Source organism: Megascapheus bottae, unplaced genomic scaffold (assembly GCF_031878675.1).
Source record: "Megascapheus bottae isolate mThoBot1 unplaced genomic scaffold, mThoBot2.hap1 HAP1_SCAFFOLD_40, whole genome shotgun sequence".
Taxonomy (NCBI): Eukaryota; Metazoa; Chordata; class Mammalia; order Rodentia; family Geomyidae; genus Megascapheus; species Megascapheus bottae.
The window spans coordinates 668,857-682,366 of record NW_028327715.1 but is presented as its reverse complement, the minus strand read 5'-3'; the positions used below and the strand labels follow the sequence as shown (position 1 = coordinate 682,366).

Below are 13,510 nucleotides of genomic sequence, written 5' to 3'. Positions count from 1 at the left end.
TAAAAAAAGTCATATTGCCTCACGTGATATGTCCATTTTTTTTCCTGCTCCCTTCAGTCAGGAATTCAGTTGGTTTGGGGATCATAGATGTGAATTTCGCTTTTCCATTTGAAAGTAGGATCAGTAAGGACTGAAAGGATTTGGAAAGAAATGGGTAGGTATTTCCAAGCCAAGAATAATGTCTGCTGTTCAGCACCCACCAAGAATGCTCAAATTGCTCCATGCAACAAGATATTATACAAAGGAATTTGATGACAGGAAGCAGTGCTTTGGGCTGAGGGCACAGCTGTGTGGTAAAGACTCCCTAGCACACAGAGGCCCTACCAAAAATTGAACTAAATATCAGAAAAGAAAAGAAATTGCATACTAATTTCAGCACTAGCAACCTTGTTAAGCACATTTGAGGCTGTTCATTCACGCATTGACCTATTGATCCATTCATACCTCATAACCACCCATTCGTCCATTCAGCTCTCCATCCTCCCATACAGACAATCATTCATTATCCATTTCTCCATCCATCATCCATCTTTCTATCCATTCATTTGTTGAGGACATTTTGCAAATGCATAAGAGAGAACGAAGGCTACCCTGGTAGATAGGGAAAGTGGTACAATCTGTATTCATTTACACAATAGCCACCAGCCACAGATAGCATGACAGAGTACAATTAGTTCCATTGAAATCAAATGAAAATTTCAGGGGGTGCTTAACTACAGAACTTACATTGGATTGGGGAAGACTTATCAATTTCTTTCCAAACCACAGTCCAGCCTTTACTGCTTCTCTTTCAAGTTGAAAAACAAAATTCACATCTGAAATTCTAAAACTGCTTTAATCCTTGACTCAGGCAATCATGGAAAAATGGACATGTTAGGTGAATAAAAAGGCCTTGAGCTCAAGTGCCAGCACTGCTACCCCTCCCCCCAAAAATGTCATGAATAGAAATGTAGGTGAAGCCCTATGGTAAACAAGGACAAGGCCAGGACTTTGATTCCCAGGAAGAAACACACACACACACACACACACACACACACACACACACACACACACACACACTTCTCATAAATGATTCTTGGTTATCACTAACTCATCTTTGGCTAATGATGTGCTGTAAAAATAACAGCTAGATTTCAGTGAATGCTTCCCCTAATATAGAAATTCTTTAATAAAACTGTCCTTGCCTTCATATGCTGCTTTAGAATGTGTAATAGTATGCTTACAGCTTATAACACCTCAGGCCTCCTGTGTTTTACATGTTAAGTACATTTCCTTAGCAGCTGTAGTTTGATGGTTTAAATAGATGTAAGACTTTTACATTTGGCAACTTACAGTAATGTCTTTATAAAGATAAGATCAAAATTTACTGGTAGGCTCCAGTTATTTTGTAAATGGCAAGTGAGAAACTTTACGCATATGGGCAGATAGTGTGAGTGATATTTTGGGTTAAGGTAGGAAGATGTCAAATTCGAATGTAAAGATCGTGTCCAAAGTCCACAAGAATGAGCTGGATTGCTTCTCTGGGCATGACTCAGCTACCTCACAGGCCTCTTACTCTCTTTCTCACATAGTTCTTCCCGAAGGGAGACTCAGGTAAAGCAGCCAGATGGCTAGTGCAGGTTGGCAGCAGACTAAGAGAAACTGAAAAGAAGACTTTGAATTTCAGTAATTGTATCTCTCCCCTCTCCTTCTCCTTCTCTCTCTCCCCCTTTCCCTCTCTCTCACCGTCTTCTTCTCTCTCCTCCTGATTCTTTCCCTCCTCCTACTCTTTCCTTAATGTGGCACCAATTGAGGACCTAAGGCACTTGTTTGTCTTTTTTCACTCAACATTAGTTCACTACTAATTGAGTTACATTTTCACCCCTAGCTTTTCTTCTGGTTAATTGGAGATGTGAGTCTCATGGACTTTTCTGCTGAGGTATGCTTTGAACCACTATCCTCAGCCTCCAGAGTAGCAAGGATTATAGTTGTGAGTCACTGGAATCAACAACTGTTGTATTTTCACATTGAGAATTAATTGTAGTCCTAGTTTGTACAAAAAGATTGTAAAATATTACTGATAAATTATTAACCCCAAGAAAGCAGCTACTCTCATTTATTTGAAATAGAGAAATCAAATTGCCTGACACTGGTGGCTCATGTTTGTGATCCTAGCTACTCAGGAGATCGAGATCTGAAGATCGAGGTTCAAAGCCAGTCTATGCATGAAATTCCATGAGACCCTTATTTCCAATTAACCACTAGTGTACTAGTCTTGAGAAAAAACTTCAGGGACAATGCAAGGCCCTGAGTTTAAGTCTCAGTCCTGGCATACATGCCCAAGAATTATGACAATGTAAATATCTGACAGGAAATCACTACTTTTAGTTAGATTTGTTAGACAGAATAGGTGAGAGGTTTTCGGTGCCTGATAAATTTTTTTATTAGTTAACACATGCTTTTGCAGTGGTAGATGTTGGAAATCAAGTTTCCATTCGTGAAACAAATACCTGAGAGTGAACTTCTAAAGAGGAGAGGCTTTGCAGGACATTGATGGCTCACACCTGTAATTCTAGCTGCCCAGAAAGCTGAGATCTGAGGATTGCAGTGCAAATTGAACTTGGTTTGCAAAGGGTATGAAGCTCTTATCTTCAGTTAACAAGAAGATGGAAAGAACCAAAAAGAACAGAAATCCTGGCCAAGTTTGTGAGATCAGTGCTGCGGGTGCAAGAGCTATTTCGTGGCAACCAGCTGGTTTTCACCCATCTTCTTCCAGATGGTTTACCAGAGTTCGGCTGGCTCTTGCTCAACTGACCTTCCCTCAGAGCTCAGTGAGGATGCCCCTACCAGCTGGGCTGGCAACCTGCAGGTGGACTGCAGTCCATCCAAGCCCCGCCCCGCGGCCCCACCCACCCGCGCTTAGACACGCCCCTCCTGCCCAGAGGACCATGGGAGCTGCTTGCCTGGAATCCCTGTGGAAAGCACAGTTGGAGGCCAACGGACAGGGGCTCTTGGTAGACCTACTAAAGGAGCATTTGGAGTTTGCTCGTACATTGACTTTAACTTAAAATATGTACTTTATTTATAATTTAAACGTTTATTTATATATAGTTTACTTATAACTAATAATTTGTTCATTCATTTTGGGGAGTGGGTCCTGAACTGGGGTGGGGAAAGGTCTGGGTTTTCTTGCTCACGGTTAGTGCTATACCATTTGAGCCACACTACTTATGGCTTTCTGGTGGTTTATTGAAGTCTTATGGACTTTCTTGACTGGGTTGGCTTCAAACCATTATCCCGAAGTCTCAGTCTGCAGAGGAGCTAGGGTTACAGATATGAGCCACTAACAAATGATAGATAATAAAGGTAAGCTTAGAAGGTAGATCCAAGGAATAATTACAATAGCATATTGAATTAGCCTTTTTCTTTATAGGTCAAAAGTTACCTTGTAAATTGACCATTTTTTATCATCAAATTCTATAAATGCCACAGAATGGGGTTCCATAATGAGTTTCAATAGGGCTTACAGGAGGAAGGAAATGATAATGAAGCTCACTCAGAGACAATGTACTAGATCCAGGAAAACAAAGTTTGTGTATAGAAATGGCTATGGGAAAATGAAGAACAACATTTTTTTCCTAGAAATGTAATAAATTATTCCCTTAGGTGTCACTCTTAATGTTGAGAAAGCTATTTGGAAAGAGTCTGATCACTGGACCAAAATACAATCTTAATTCTACATGCTCACAAGGCCATTCCTTTCTGATCTTGTCAGGGAAAATAAGACAGTATAAAACTCCTTACCAGCAGGAAAGGGAAAACCATCTAAGGAAATATTGTCCATTCTGAGAGTTATAGATACAGTGAAAATTTGATAAAGAATTAAGCTAACCTCAAAGAATGTTAGTGTGGGCATCTAGGAGGAAAAGGAATCCTTAATGAAGGTTACAAATGGTAGACTAAGTCTTTAATGAGGAAAAGACTTGCCAAAGTAATCGAAGAAATACTTTGGGAAAATACCTATTGTTGAGGTGAAAGAAATTGGAACAAGGTGTTTATAGGTTATTCATGTGAAGTACACAATAACGTGCACTTTAAATTTGCTCATTTTGGTGTTTTTTTTTTGCCAGTCCAGGGTGTGGACTCAGGGCCTGAGCACTGTTATGTGGTAACTAGGAATTGAACCTGGGTCTTCATGCATGCTAGGCAAGCACTCTACCACCAGACCAAACTCCCGGCCCCTCATTTTGGTATTTTTTTAATGGCAGTCCTGGTGCTTGAACTCAGAGCCTGGGCATTGTCTTGAACTTTCTCAAGGCTAATGTTCTACCACTTGCGCCACAGCACCACTTCTACCTTTTTCTATGTACATGGTACCAAGGAATTGAACCCAGAGCTTCTTGCATGCTAGGCAAGCACTCTACCATGAGGCTATACTCCCAGCCCTCATTTTGGTATTTTGTGCCTCTCTGTCTCTGTCTCTCTCTCTCTTTGTCTCTCTGTCTCTGTCTCTGTCTTTTGCCAGTCCTGGGGCTAGAACTCACAGCTTGGGCATTGTTCTTGGGCTTTCTCAAGGCTAGCACTATATCACCTGAGCCACATCACCATTTCCAGCTTTTTTTCGGTGTATGGGATACTGAGGAATTGAACCTAGGGCTTCATACATGCTATGTGAGCACTAGACCATTAGAATACTACTGCTCCCAATTCCAGCCCTACTGTTTCTTTTTATTCTGCTAGCTTACTTGTGTCAAATTAATAACCAAAATGTTTCTGTGTGTTCATCTTACATGATACTCAGTATATATTTAAATGATGAAGATCTAGGTCACTGAAGTAATACCTGAAGGAAAAATAAAAGTATTCCAATAAGAATTACATTGAACACCTGAGGAAATATACTTTTGTTATTTCTTATTTAAGGATCAGTGTTTCTTTTGCTGTAAATACCATGATTTATCTGACTTTACAGGATGTGATTCAGTATATTGCATCAGAAGAGCAAGACAGTTGTGAGGAAACATATCCAGCCTTTGGTATGTTCATTATTTATATTCTATCTTCTCGTATAAGTGGGTTTTGTATTTTCAATAATATAGCCAAAGGAATTTACTTCCCAGACTACCCTGAACAATTAATAGGTCAAATCAGCAACTGCTATAATTATTTTTGCAAGTATGAGTACTTACTAAAACACTTAAGAAATATCAGCATCATATTAAGTATGATCTTTAGAGTTATGCTCAAAATGTGTGATTGATTTGTGCTTCTGATAATAAATATGCCTCATGTGATAAAACTTTAAATCCAAATCAAAGACTGACTAATTAGTCAGAATTAAGAATCCTATTTTGTCATTAACCCTTAGCTTCTTATCAAAGGGAAATAATTCTTAATGGCTCCCAATTCATAATTTCATATTAAAATCATTAATGCCAAAGACTGGAGCAGAAATATATCATGTGGTATGCGTGCCTTCCATGTGTGGCTTGAGGGAGAGAAGAGTCTGACATGTGTCTGAAGGAGATGATTGGAAGGGTGCTGAATATTACAAAAAACCCAGAATATTTCATTTTAATGAATTGGATCAGAAAATACAACCACATTTTTATAGACTGATATAAATATAGCTTAGCATAGATTCACACTGGACTTTCTGCTGTGAGTATACACAGATGAAAGACCCTGTATAGACTATAACCAAGTGGAAGAAAACCATTAATCCATATATCCAATAGAAACTTAGAAATCATGGCTTCATGCCATGTTAAAATTGTGTTGTGTATTCAAAACTGAATCAGTTTCCCTTTCTGAATAGTTACCTATGGAGACACCATCAGGAAACAAACCATGCATGTTTGCATTGTATTGACATGACAGAGAAGGAATCTGTCAGCAAAGAATTTTTAGCTCTAGAACCCCTTCCAGTGAAGATGTTGAGAAGGATTTACATTTCCTTTGTACCTGAGATGGAAGCCAGAAGGAAGAAAATTCCCTACTCAGACAACAGGTTCCCTAATATGACATTGATCCTCCATGGAAAGAAAGCTGACAGACGAGTGAATCTCTAGGAGGATCATCATCCAGGGAGATGAGCAGAGCATGCCTAGGTTCATCATTTTATCCTGACAGTCAGGGGCTGAGCAGGTGTCAGCTAGAAAGATACCATTATCCTGGCATCTACATTGTTATAATGAACAGAAAGGAATGACAGCGGGAGGACAAGGAGATTTCTCACATTTAAAAAGCAGCTCTTCTTGGGCTAGGAGTTTGGCCTAGTGGTAGAGTGCTTGCCTAGCATGCATGAAGACCAGGATTTGATTCCTTGGTGCCACATACACCGAAGTGGTGTTTTGCCTCAAGTGGTAGAGAACTAACCTTGAGGAAAAAGCCTAAAGACAGTGCTCAGGCCCTGAGTTCATGCCCCAGGACTAGCAAAAAAAAAAAAAGAAGTAACTCTTCTTACCATATACAGCTTATACTTTTGTTAATCAAGAGTCTGGGAATTGGTAGGTCCAAGTTCAAAGCCAACCCATCACAAAAGTCTGGGAGACTCCCTATCCACAATAAGTAGTAAAAAAAGGAGGCAGACAGTGTACCTCATGAGGTAAAGGCCAAGTGTGGTATAGAAAGGCGAGAAAGGGTAAGAGAGGCCCTCAGTTTAAAGGCTGAAACCAGCTAAATCTGAAATCCAAAGAAAGAAAGATAAAGGGATTAAGCAAGCAACTGTCCTTTTGCCTTTTTTTTAAAGCTTATTATACTTTTTTTATTCACAGAGGAAAGCTGTAAATGGTATTTTCTTCTGTTTTGGGCTGTTGGGCTTGGATTCTGGGTTTGGGTGCTGTCCCTTAGCATTTCAGTTTAAGGCTACTGCCCTACCCCTTGGCCACAGTGCCATTTCCCATTTCCTAGTGGTTAATTGGAGAGAAGAGTCTCACAGTCTTCAGGGTCTTTAGTGCCTGATCTGGCTTTGAATAGAGATTCTAAGATCTCAGACTCCTGAATAGCTAAGATTACAGGCATGAGACACTGTGCTTGGCTGTAGTTCCTTCCTTCCTTCCTTCCTTATTCCTTTCTTTCATTCATTCTTTCTTTCTCTTTTCTTCCTTTTTGTTTTTTGCCAGGCTTACGACTTGAACTCAGGGCCTGAATACTGTCCTTATGTTCTCAAGGACAGTGTTCTAGCCCTTGAGCCACAGCACCACTTCCACCTTTTTCTACGTATGTGATACCGAGGAATCAAACATGACACGTGATATGGGATACGCAAGCACTCTTACCAATAGGTCAAACTCCTGGCTCAAACATAGTATTTAAAGCTAATGTACAATCTAAAATATATCAACAACTCAAAAAATTGAATCACTCCAAAACTAATCTCCAAAGTAACAACCATCCCATTAAAAAATGGGCCAAAGTCTTAAAGAGAGTCTTCTCTGAAGAAGAAACAAAAATGGCCTATAGACACATGAAGAAATGCTCAACATCTCTGGTCATAAAAGAAATGCAAATCAAAACAACTCTAAGATTCCACCTCACTCCAATTAGAATGGCCAGGATCAGGAAAACGAATAATAACAGATGCTGGAGGGGATGTGGCCAGGAGGGATCACTACTACACTGTTGGTGGGAGTGCAAACTCATTCAACCACTATGGAAAGCAGTGTGGCAGTGCCTCAAAAGGCTAAACATAGAACTCCCCTATGACCCAGCAATTCCACTACTTGGCATTTACCCAACCATCCAGAAACAAGGGCATACTAAATCCACTAGCACAACAATGTTCATTGCAGCACTATTCACCATAGCAAAGATATGGAACCAACCTAGATGTCCCTCAGTTGATGAGTGGATCAACAAGTTGTGGTATTGTACACAATGGAATTCTATGCTGCTGTCAGAAAGAATGACATCACCCCATTTGAGAGGAAATGTAAAGACTTAGAAAAAATCATATTAAGTGAAGTAAGCCAGACTCAAAGGAACTTGGGCTCAATGGTTTCCCTCATTCATCATAATCAGTAGAAACCTCGGGCTCTACTAGCAGAGATCTGCAATAGAGCAAAATCTTGATATGTAAGGCCATATAGTATGAAGCTAATTGAAAGGACCTCCAGGATATTGAAACAAAAGCGATATAACGAATGATTGTTGTCCTTAATGTACTATGTTGTCTCTCATCTCCTTTGCTGTCCCTTGGGTACCTCATATTGTTACAGAATCTCACTTTGTTATCTGATATATTGAATTTATTTGTATTTGGTTATTTGAAATTTGATAGGGAAGGGGGGAAAACCAAGACGGGTGGGGGGTGTGGGGGGGGAGGGTAATGGGTACCAAGACATGTGAAAGGGTATCAATGTATGTGAATTAATGCACCTTCTATCTGGCAAATATCATGTAACCCTTTTATTAATTACAATAAAAAAATTAAAAAAAGAAAAAAAATAAAGCTAATGTACAGAAGAAAATTTCCATTGAACTCTCTCACATGATTTACTGCTTTCTTGCCAGAGAAAGCTTTTCCTTAATAAATAGATTAATACCCTCTTGGGTCCTTTTGTATGTAGGAAAATACTTGTTTTTCTTCTTGTTGGTGTTGCTTGTTGGTGATGATCCTATGGCTTTAACTCAGAGCTGGGCACCTACATGTTTTTGCTCCTGGTTAGCACTTTCCCATTTGAGCCACAGCTCCACTTCTAGTTTTTTTGGAGGTTTGTTGGAGATAAGTCCCATAGACTTTGATTCCTAAGCTGATTTCAAGCAGGATTCTGAGACCTCGGCCTCCTGAGTAGTTAAGATTACAGTTGTGAGCCACTAGAGCCCAGCTGATGATACTTTTTCTTTTGCTTAATTCAGTATTAGGATCCCTCTGATTATATCAATATCATCTTTTGAGACATAAGCAATTTTTCTTCTAGAAAGTGTTTTCATATTTTATTTCTAGCCCAGTGAAGATATTAGTACTTAAAATATGTATTTGATACTCAACTATAGTAGTTTAAGTTAAGTAAAGAATAAACACAAATATAAAAGCTCTGATTTTCTCTGTATGATGACTTCAGTGTGCAAGATGGAGTTTTAATATCTGTGAAAACTACTTTTATTTCCTCTGGCATCTGTTAAACCACATCTTGTAATTTTTGGGGGGTGAGTCATGGGTCTTGAACTGGGCCTGGGCACTGTCCCTGAGCTCTTCAGCTCAAGTTTACCACCCTACCCTAGGTGTTGTCCTTGAGTTCTTCAGCTTCCCTACTCTTGAGCCAAGCCCCACTTCCCGCTTTGTAGAGATTAATTGAAGATAAAGTGTCTCAAGTCCTTTTGTTCTGGGGCTGGCTTTGAACCTTGTTCCTCACATTTCAGCCTCCTGAGTAGCTAGGAGCTGATGTAAACACCTGAGAGCCTTTTATTGCAAGCTTGAGCCTGGGCTCCTAATCATCAGCCACACAGCAGGTTAGAATTGAGAGCCCCGACCCTTCAGTTAGCAGGGTTTTTTTTTTAGTAATTTGACCATAAGGCACAAGCTGGCCATATGCAAGAGGCCAATAAAATTGTAACATTTCCACCTGGTTTCTTGCCTTTGTTCTTCTGTCAGGAATTTACAGCCCACAGCTTACTCAGGAAATTAGGGGGAAATCTAGAGAGGGGTCTCTTCAGTCTACTAGATTCCTTCTTTTTTTTTTTGCCAGTCTTGGGCTTTGAGCTCAGGGCTTGAGCACTGTCCTTGGACTTTCTCAAGGCTAGAGCTCTATCACTTGAGCTTCAGCACCACTTCTGGCTTTTTTGTATATATGTATGTGGTAACGAGGAATTGAACCCGGGTCTTCGTGCATGCTAGGCAAGCACTCTACCACTAGGCCAAACTCCCAGCCCTAGATTCCTTCTTAGAGAGGATACTTTCTGGCACTAATTTGATCACTGTGTGTGTGTGTATAGTAAGGCTTGAAATCCAATCCTCAAAAACTTGCTTGGTTGTTTACTTATGGCTGGCTCTGTACCACTTGATCCTCTACTTTCTAGTTTTTTGATGACTAACTGAAGGTAAAGTTCTTCTATATTTACCTACCCCTGGTAGCTATGAACCAAGATCCTCTGAGCCTCTTGAGTAAATAGGATTATAAGAGATGAACTACTGGCATGCATATCTATTGGCATGGGGTTTCTTTCTTTTATTCACTTGTAAGAAATGTCAGAGGAAAACAAATGACTTGTAATTAGGACTACTCAGATAAAACACTGATGTTTAACACATGGGTTAACATTCGCTATGCTCATCAACCTTCCGTATGATTTCAAACTTTTATCTCTGTAATGTGTAATTAGATTTCTTGAGCCCTATTTTTGGCAATAATTAGATCACTTACAAGAAAGTTGGTTCTTCCTCTCTTGGTTTTATAAATTTTTGGATATTTCAGGGCAGGATTTATGGAGTGTTAATTTTGCCCTGCTGTAGCAAGGCATCTCTGATGTCCTCTGTTCTGTAAAGACATCACTTCCTGGCAGTGTGTGAACAATAGGTAGTTTCCTGTCATCTCTTCATGTTTTTTATTCCTCAATGTCAGGCTCCTTTCTGAACACACGTGATCCACTGCTCCGTTACATATGCAAGGGGGTCCTGTGTAGCTCTCCTGGATTTCCCTCATACCAGTCTGAACTCTCCAGTGCGCTGTCACGTGACACTCATCCTCCTCGCTTCCATCAGCCTGTTTTACTCACCATTGCATCTTGGGAACCTGGAGTGTGCACCACCTAGCTCCCTTCTTTCTTTGCCTTGGTCTGTGCATTCACTGACTCCATTCTCTCAAATAGGTTGTCTTCAAAGTGCTTTAATGTGGTTTGCTTGAATATTTTTGGATTGGCTTCATACAGAAACAGAGCTCAGTGCAGCTTACTCCACCTTAGGTAGAAACAGACTGCCATGAAGCATCAGTAAATATTGTAGACTGGATAAATGCCAGTTCATAGTCTCTCTTCTTGCTTCCTTTTTAGTGTTTAGCTATCAATGTAGCTATTTTCTTCTGGAAAGTACTCCTGTGCCTAAAGAAGGTCAATTCCTAGGAGAAAATGCATTTTATTCCAGCATCTAGTGAATCGATAGTGGCCATTTTTCTGCCTTTCCATTGCCCTAGTCTCTAAGCTAACCCAGAACAAGGATGTAACTCATCTACCTGCAGATCTTCATGTAGTTGTTTCATGAAGTAGAACCTCTTTATGCACTTGGACAGAGAGTGGATGAGAAAATATGTGTTCCTTTATAATAAAAAGATAACCCAACCTGACATAGCTTTTTCCCTTGTTTTCTTTCAGGTTGGTTATTTCAGCCAGAATGCACTTCATTCATATGTAAAATACATATGAGAATATGCTTGGGAAATATGTGGAGATGCCAAGACAAGGAGCAAAAAAAAAGCAAAGAATATGTTATCACAGTTACAGTGTGAAGAACAGGAAGGAGAATTTTGTCATTTTGAGGTAAATGCCTATCTATATGTAGTGTTTGACAGTTTGGGACAAGTTAGTTTACCACTGATACATGTAATGATTAAAGGCATATTTCTTAAATCACAATTTTAATGAATTCCTAAAAGGAGAATATACTGAGATCTCATTGTAAAGCAAAACATTTTGAATATGTTATTTGTTGATGCTGCCAGAAAAAATATTCTGTATATAAATAATTTTATATGTTCCTATTTAATTACTTTCAACAAATATTTTTATGTAAAGGATTATAAAATTAAAACATGAGTTGATCAATATCTCAAAAATACTCATAGAAAGAATCTTCATTCACAGCTCCTCAGCACTCAGCCATGTTATGACATATTTCCAATATTACTAACACTATGGATGCAAAGGCATTTTTCATTTATTCTTTTGTTCTGGTTCTCAGAAATGCAAGTTCCTTAGGAGTTCTTTATTGACTAATGAAATGCTGGTATTTGTCCTTGGCAAACCTCACAGGACTGTGGACAGCATGAAGGAGGCCATTGAAGGAATTTCCTTGGTGATTGCACACACTCAGTCTCTTGCCCATACTCCTGTCACAAGGCCTAGCAGCGAGGGCTATTCTACAGAAAAACTTCCACATGTTGCAGAATTGAAGGGAAGTTTCTCTCCTGGAGAAAACCATGTGACTTCTTCCTCAAATGCATACACTTCAGTTGAGAGCCTGGACCAGTACCTGAGCAGGGTCAGTTGCGTCAATGTTTTCCACTGGCTTGCGGTATTTGAATGATTATTCTTCAGTTTTTGACATCCTGACTTGTTTGACTGCCTTGTATGTATTCAGTTAAGATTGCTACCATTCAGTGTTCATAAAAGAATTGGAGATCTTGGCATTTTTTAAAACCTCTAGGTCTCATTCTGAATTGCTACAGGTTTTTTTTTTTTGGTCATGGGACTGGGTGTTGTCCCTGAGCCCTTTCAGCTCAAAGCTAAAGCTCTTGCCCTACCCTGGAGCCCCAGTGCCACTTCCGATTTTGTAGTCGTTAATTTGAGATAAGAGTCTCATTGACTTTAGAACCTGAGCTGGATTTGAACTGTGATCCTCAGATCTCAACTTCCTGAGTAGCTAAGATTACAGGCAGGAGCCATGGTGCCTGGCCAGCTGTTTTTGTTTGTTTGTTATTGTTATGTCTTTTTTGTTCACAGTGGGGCTTCCAGTATCCTCCATACTTGTGTTCTCCATTCATGGGATAATTTCAACAGTTGCTCTGACTTTATTAATGTTTATCAGATAGTATACTGAAGAGCATTTTATACATGTCCCATACCTTCTCTTGTCATGTCCTCACTCCCCACTTCTGCCCTTACTGCAAAAGGTCCTCTTGTACATTCCTATTATTCATCTTTAAAGTCTAGATTTACAAAATGGAGAGAAGATGTGACATTTGGCTCTCAGTGTGATGTATTTGGCTTAGCATGATGAGTTCTCCTGTCCATTGTCCTCATAATGATTTCACTCCATTTTTAGAGGAGACTCATTCCTCATTTTGTCCACATATAGCAGTTTTGTATATACTCATTGATGAGTAGGCAATAGTTTTGATTCCTGTGTTTCAACATTTTTGCTGTTGTTGTTGTTGTGAGACCAGAACTCTGGGCCTGGGCTCTTTCCCTGAGCTCTTCAGCTCAAGGCTAGGGCTCTAACACTTTGAGCTTCAATGCCACTTCCGTTTTTCTGGTGATCAATTGGAGAGTACTGTGCCATGTACTTCCTGCCTATGCTACTTTGAACTGTGATCCTCAGATCTCGTCTCCTGACTAGTGAAGATTGCAGGCGAGAGCCACTGGTGTCCAGCTTCAACTCTTTTGAATAGTGCTAAAATAGGCACAAAGGTACGATGAGAAAAGTTATGTTTTGTGTAACTTGACTCCATAAGGATATGGGAATTAGCATATTTTAAGTTTCTGTGGAAGCGGCATCTGAACTGGTTTGGAAATGAACACTGATGTCTAGACACATCACTGGCCATGCTCACCACCTGCGTGATTTCACCTCGCAAAACCTGATTGTCCTGCACCATCT

The 13,510-nt window shown here is 39.8% G+C and overlaps 1 long non-coding RNA gene across 1 annotated transcript; it reads left to right on the top strand.

The window, feature by feature from the left end:
• The first annotated feature begins 3,061 nt into the window (after nucleotides 1–3,061).
• On the top strand, nucleotides 3,062–12,778 carry LOC150039280 (uncharacterized). Its single transcript, XR_016534394.1, has 4 exons — nucleotides 3,062–3,345; nucleotides 4,952–5,015; nucleotides 11,287–11,451; nucleotides 11,944–12,778. It is a non-coding gene; the product is annotated as an uncharacterized LOC150039280 (long non-coding RNA).
• Nucleotides 12,779–13,510: the final 732 nt, after the last annotated feature.